The sequence below is a fragment of the Felis catus genome, chromosome C1, assembly GCF_018350175.1.
Source record: "Felis catus isolate Fca126 chromosome C1, F.catus_Fca126_mat1.0, whole genome shotgun sequence".
NCBI lineage: Eukaryota > Metazoa > Chordata > Mammalia > Carnivora > Felidae > Felis > Felis catus.
The window spans coordinates 49,871,632-49,877,254 of record NC_058375.1 but is presented as its reverse complement, the minus strand read 5'-3'; the positions used below and the strand labels follow the sequence as shown (position 1 = coordinate 49,877,254).

Below are 5,623 nucleotides of genomic sequence, written 5' to 3'. Positions count from 1 at the left end.
GATGTTTTCCCTTCTGATGACACACACTAATTTCTCCACCAAAATAACAAGTCCTGAAGGCTGACATCTGCTGGAAATTGTATCCTCTGGGACCATTTTCTGTGTATAAGTTCATTTGGAGTTTTCCCTGTGCTGTGGAGAGGGCCAGCTGACTCCGCCTCTCCTGATTCCTTGTGATTCCCTGAACAAAGCCCAGAGTTATGTTTGCTCTTTCACAAGTTTGTGAAGCTCCTGGTGCCTCTGGCCTCAGGTCTGTGCTCCCCTGGGTGTAGGACTCACTGAGCTGTCTTCTCCCCTCGTGAACCCTGGGAAGCCCCGGCGGAGCCCAGAACAAGCTGCTGAGTGGCTTGTTTTGGTTCGTGGGGCCGACCCACCAGTCATCGGGCCCCATGATTGATGCAGGGCCTGTGCGCTGGGTTATGTGAACTCAGGCTGTTTTCAAGGGAAAATTTTGGTCATAAGGCAAAACCTAGCCAGATTTGAGATAAGTGTGAAAAACACATTGCAAAAGGAAACAGACTCGAAGTTTCCTGACAAGGGAAACATTTAACCCTATGTTTAAGGAGTGTGAGAGGCACTCACGCAGAAACCATGCATCTCTGTGTGTGCACATGTCCCTGCCGGAAAGCATGACCGAGTGTGTGACAGAACGTGTGTGTGTGTGTGTGTGTGTGTGAGAGGGTGTGAGTGTGTGGTGTGGCTGTGTACATGTTTGGGGGTGGGGTGGGGAGAGAGACCGGGAGAGAGAGAGGGAGAGAGAGAGAGAGAAACGAACGTGCCTCAGGGAAGGCAGGGATATTAATCATGCTAAAAGCAATCTGGCCCCACGGGAATTTATAAGGATCCAGCTAAAATCAATGGGAAGTTTTATGAGACAATTTTCTTCTCCCCGGCTCTGGGGATTGTTTGAACTCTCATTGAGCTTCGGACGGCGCTGGCTCAGAGCTCCCCCCGGTTCTCACACCTGTGCATGAGACAATGCACATTTTCCATGTTAGCAGCTCTGAGCTGACTCATCTCAAAGGGCTGCCGCGGAGGGGGCCCTGGCCTCCCGACCGCCTGGCTCTCCAGCTCAGAACTGCAGCATCTGCTGGAGGCCAGGAGATATGTGGGGAGGAGAGGGGTGGCCGGTGCCCTTTGTGGGGTCCAGGTAATGGGGGAGGCAGCCAGAAGCACACAGGCTTACGGTCCTCAAGGATATCAGCGGTTCCCCACTGGTTTCGGGATGCAGCCCAGATACCTTGGTCTGGCTGGTGTCCATTTCCCTCCCCCCGCCGCCCCCAAAGCATCCTTCCCTCCCGTCAAAGCCGTGCTTTGTGCCCCATCCAGACCAGGCCGGGCATTCATTATTCTGTGCTCTTGCTGTGGTTCCCTCAGCTTGGAAGGCCAGCCTCTCCCCATTTCTCAGCCTGATTTGGGGCTTCTAATTTAAACAGGATTCATTATGAGCTATTTCACATTTCTATCCAGAGAACAGAAATTGTTTACCAGAAACTCATATGCCCATCACCCAGCTTGAAGAGATGTCGACATTTGGCTAAGGCCCTTATCCTTCCCCTCCCCAGAGGTAAGCTCCATGGTGAAGTCGGATGTAATCATTCCCAGTGTGCTTTTACTATATCTAAATGCATCCACAAATCATCCATAACATTGTTTATGTGATTTTATATTTTGCATAATTGTATTAATCTGCCCATGTCCTTTGGGGAGCCATTTAGCAATACCTAGTAATTTTATTCACAATTGTCCCTGATAGGGAAGGATCTCACATGTGACCAAAGCATGTACAGGGATAGTCAATCTAACAGTGCACAAGTGGTAACGGCTTAATTGTCCCCTAGTTGGCAAATATACTGTGGTTTAAAAAAATAAAATAGTATATCATAGTTACAATAAATAAAATCTATGTGCGTTATAAACATAATGTTAGGTTTAAAAACGGGCAAGTTGCAAAATTCTCTCCTTGTTTTTCATGGCTAGGTCAAACATGTAATCCTTCTCTTTAATGAAGCATTCTCTGAAAAATCCCATTGAAATGAAATGAATTATTCTTTTTTTTCCCCATAGAACTTTATTTATAACTTGCTTTTGTTTGCTTAAGGATTACTTGTTGCCCTCCATTCTCCATTATAGGTTACACTGTGAACTTCTTAAATGCGGAAATCGGATTTTAGCCGTCTTTGTATTCCCAATGTCCTCGCCTGACAGCTTGTTTACAGCTGGCGCTCAGTAAATGAATTTCTAGATACTTCCACATATTTCATGACTTTCTCTGTCATGAGATCTTTATTATCTGATGAGGAAACTGACTGTAGTACATTCAGTGACTTGTCCTTGGCCACCAAGGGCAGTGACGGACAAGATTCCAGGTGCCTCTCTTACTCCATCTCTCTGGCGCTAAACTGCCTTGTGTTAGACTTCAAGAGAGTGGGATGACTTAAATTTTATGTCACTTGCCTAATGTATTTGGGAGAGATGGTGGAAAACTTTCTTGGAATCAGAGAGCAATATACAAAGACCCCTAGAGATAGGGTGAGAAAACAGCCCAGAGAAGGAGAGCAATTTCATTTCAACTCAGCATAATTGAATACATAGGATTGCATCTCTATGTTTGTTTATTTACTTACAAATAGGAAATTTATTTATTTTATTTATTTGCAAATAGGAAATTATTTTTTAAAGTAATATCTACACCCAATGTGGGGCTTGAACTCACGACCCTGAGATCAAGAGTCTCTTGGAGACTCAACCAAGAGTTGCACGTTCTATTGACTGAGCCAGCCAGAAGCCCCTGAATAAATAGAATTGAATATTTATAATGTGCCAAGCAATTGTGTGAGCTCACCCAGGTAGAGCAAATGGAGAACTCGCTGGGGAAGTGCCTTGCAGAGCGTGGACACAGAGTAGATTTCAATAAAGGTCAATGCTGTTTCCTTCTTTAAGGGCAGAGTCAGAACTAGACCCCAGATCTCCCGATTCTAAGGTCAGCATCCTTTCAGTCCTATCAGGGTCATGGAGAGGTGCGACCAGGAAAATGAATCTGGTAAAAAAGTGATACCATGCCTTTTCAACAGCTCTTTCTCTCTGTCATCCAGCCCCTGTCTCATTTTATGCTCACATGGCCATTACTCTCTATTAGCATACTAATAAATGTTTATGAGATTATACTGTATAAACTATAAACTTTTACATATTATTAATTAACCTCATACATTGGATTGGGAGCTCCTGAACATTTACTGACTTGTAAAACAGGAGAGTGGCATAGAGAGAGCCATGTCTACAAAACTGGTCTTATCGGCTCTACCTGGAGACAGGCGTGCATTTCATTTGTGCATCTCTGAAGTAAAAGCCACAGACAGCATTGTATTTTTAAGTGACAGATCTGGGCTTACCTCTTGGGTAAATTGCCTAACCTCTCAAAGGTCTAGTTTTTTTTTGTTTGCAAAATGGACATAATAATAGTACCCAGGGGTTGCTTGACACATGGCAGGGACCCAATAAGCATAAACAGAAATTGGACCAATGCAGAACCAATGAGTGGACATGGCAGGGAGTCAGAATTCAATTTGTTAATGACAGAAAGATCAATGCCAGGGATTTTCAAGAGTGGAAGGCCTGTACTCTGATGTGGTGAGTAGTGCGTTCTCACTGGAGAAGCTGGACGAGGGGAAATCTGCATGGGTTGGGAGGGTACACTACATAAGGTTTCTTCTATTCCTACCATCTGAGTATTCCATGATTCTGTGATTTTTCAAGGCGAGAGACAGGGCCAAAGGGGGAGTGGTGACTCAGGAGTTGTAGATTCTACGTTTAATTTAGTTGCTGACTAGTTTTACAGTTTAGTCTAGACTCGGGATGCATAAATACTACCTCCGTTCTCTTATCTGTAAAATCACTACACAAATTCAGTGTGGCAATTAAAAAAGAGTATAATTAAGAAAGCACTTTTAATAACGTAAGGTTGATCTTTAACAGTTAAGTCAGTTCTGCCATATTTGATATGGACGGTTGAACCTCCTTGTGTTCAATCTGCAAAGACATCGTAAGAAAGGTCCAGACCTGGGATTCAGAGCCAGTCCAAACTCTGTCACTAATAAGTCCTGTGACTTTGGTTGAGTATTTCTGCCCCTTGCGTCTCAAGTAACTGATGATGTCTCATAAAATGAGACTAACAAATCTGCTATGTCAACATCATTGGAGTGTCTGGAGAATCAGATAAGAAAATGAATGCGGTTTAGTGCTTTGTAAACAGAAAAGGGCCATGGGAGTGCAGGGTACACTTAGAACACCTTGCCTTATTTCAAATCCGTTATGTTCTCATTTTCGACTCCACCAAGTTATGAGACCTTTATGCACAGAGCTGTCTTTCAGATCTTTATATATGCCAATGCCTAGCTAAGTGAATTCATTGATTCAATACACATTTATGGAACACCTACTATGGGCCAGGCTTAGTGGTTAAGTATTAGCATTGGAGATGGAAAAGCTACGGCGTCTCCCCTCGAGAAGCTTGCTTTCTGATAGAGGAATGAACTATGCACGTATTCAGGAATAAAGTTAAAGGAAACAGATTCTGAGAGGTAGCCTTCAAGGAGGCATTCTGTTGGTCTACATTGCCACCTGCAAGGCAGGAAAAGCTTCATCCCCTCTTTGCTCTCTTGTGGCCAAAGAAATGATGGCAGCCACCTTCTAAGTTGTTGACAGTCATCTTTCTTGATGGCCAGACAATTGTTAGTTTTGTGTGTTTCACTGCCCTTGGACACGTTCTGATGGAATACCTAAGGGCAACTCCCTCTTGGGGTCCACTCACCAGGTGGCTGTGCACAAAAGATTCGTGGAATGATTTAAACCTTACAGAAATGGGTGAGCCCCCAGGGTCTAGAAGGTACTTTCCAACGAGGAAGAGGATGCCTCTTATAAATACAATTACTATTGATTACGGTCAGATTCTTTTATCTGATTCCTGCCCATTAGGCCCTCTCTTGTTGCTAGAAGCTCTCTCTTGCCCTCTGCCTCGCATTACCTCTGGAAGTGCCTCTTAAATGGGTCCTGTGGAATCCTGGTGATCCCTGAATAGCTTGTAGGTGTTATGAGAGCATTCGGAAGACTACTTGAAAGCTTGACAATAAATAACCATTTTACGATTATGACATAAGTGGAAAGAAGGGCCACATCTCTTGAGTGCTCCGTCTCAGAATGGTGGCAACCAAGCGAGGTTGGTTACTCTCTACACAGCTGCTTAGCAACCAGAGGCTTTGAGTGGCTCCCAACTGCGAAGTATGTTGTAAGGGACACCTGGAGTTTGCACCCAGTATATATTCCCTTTGCCTTGCTTAATGACTCCACTTTTGCTTTAAGAGAACTGTCCCTCACATTCTCATCCTGTGCTTTTGGGGGCCCCTGTGTGCGTCTGAAGTTGCTAGTGGTTTAGAAGGAGACTGCAGTGTGAGCCTAAGGGTGGAGCCTGTGTAAGAGGAACCAGGCCAAGATTCAGACCCTGGGGACATCATCATCCTGAGTCAAGCTGTGCCTGAAGCTGCCAGATGGGCTCACATTCTTTTCCTCGCTTGAGCCCGTTTAGGTTGGCTTTTCTGTCATTTGCATCCAAAATATTCCTAAT

General features: G+C 44.5%; 1 long non-coding RNA gene across 1 annotated transcript; it reads right to left on the bottom strand.

Moving 5' to 3' along the window:
- Nucleotides 1–3,931: 3,931 nt before the first annotated feature.
- Nucleotides 3,932–5,312, bottom strand: LOC109502359. Its single transcript, XR_002160922.3, has 2 exons — nucleotides 5,027–5,312; nucleotides 3,932–4,206 (listed from the first exon to the last, which is right to left on the bottom strand). It is a non-coding gene; the product is annotated as an uncharacterized LOC109502359 (long non-coding RNA).
- Nucleotides 5,313–5,623: the final 311 nt, after the last annotated feature.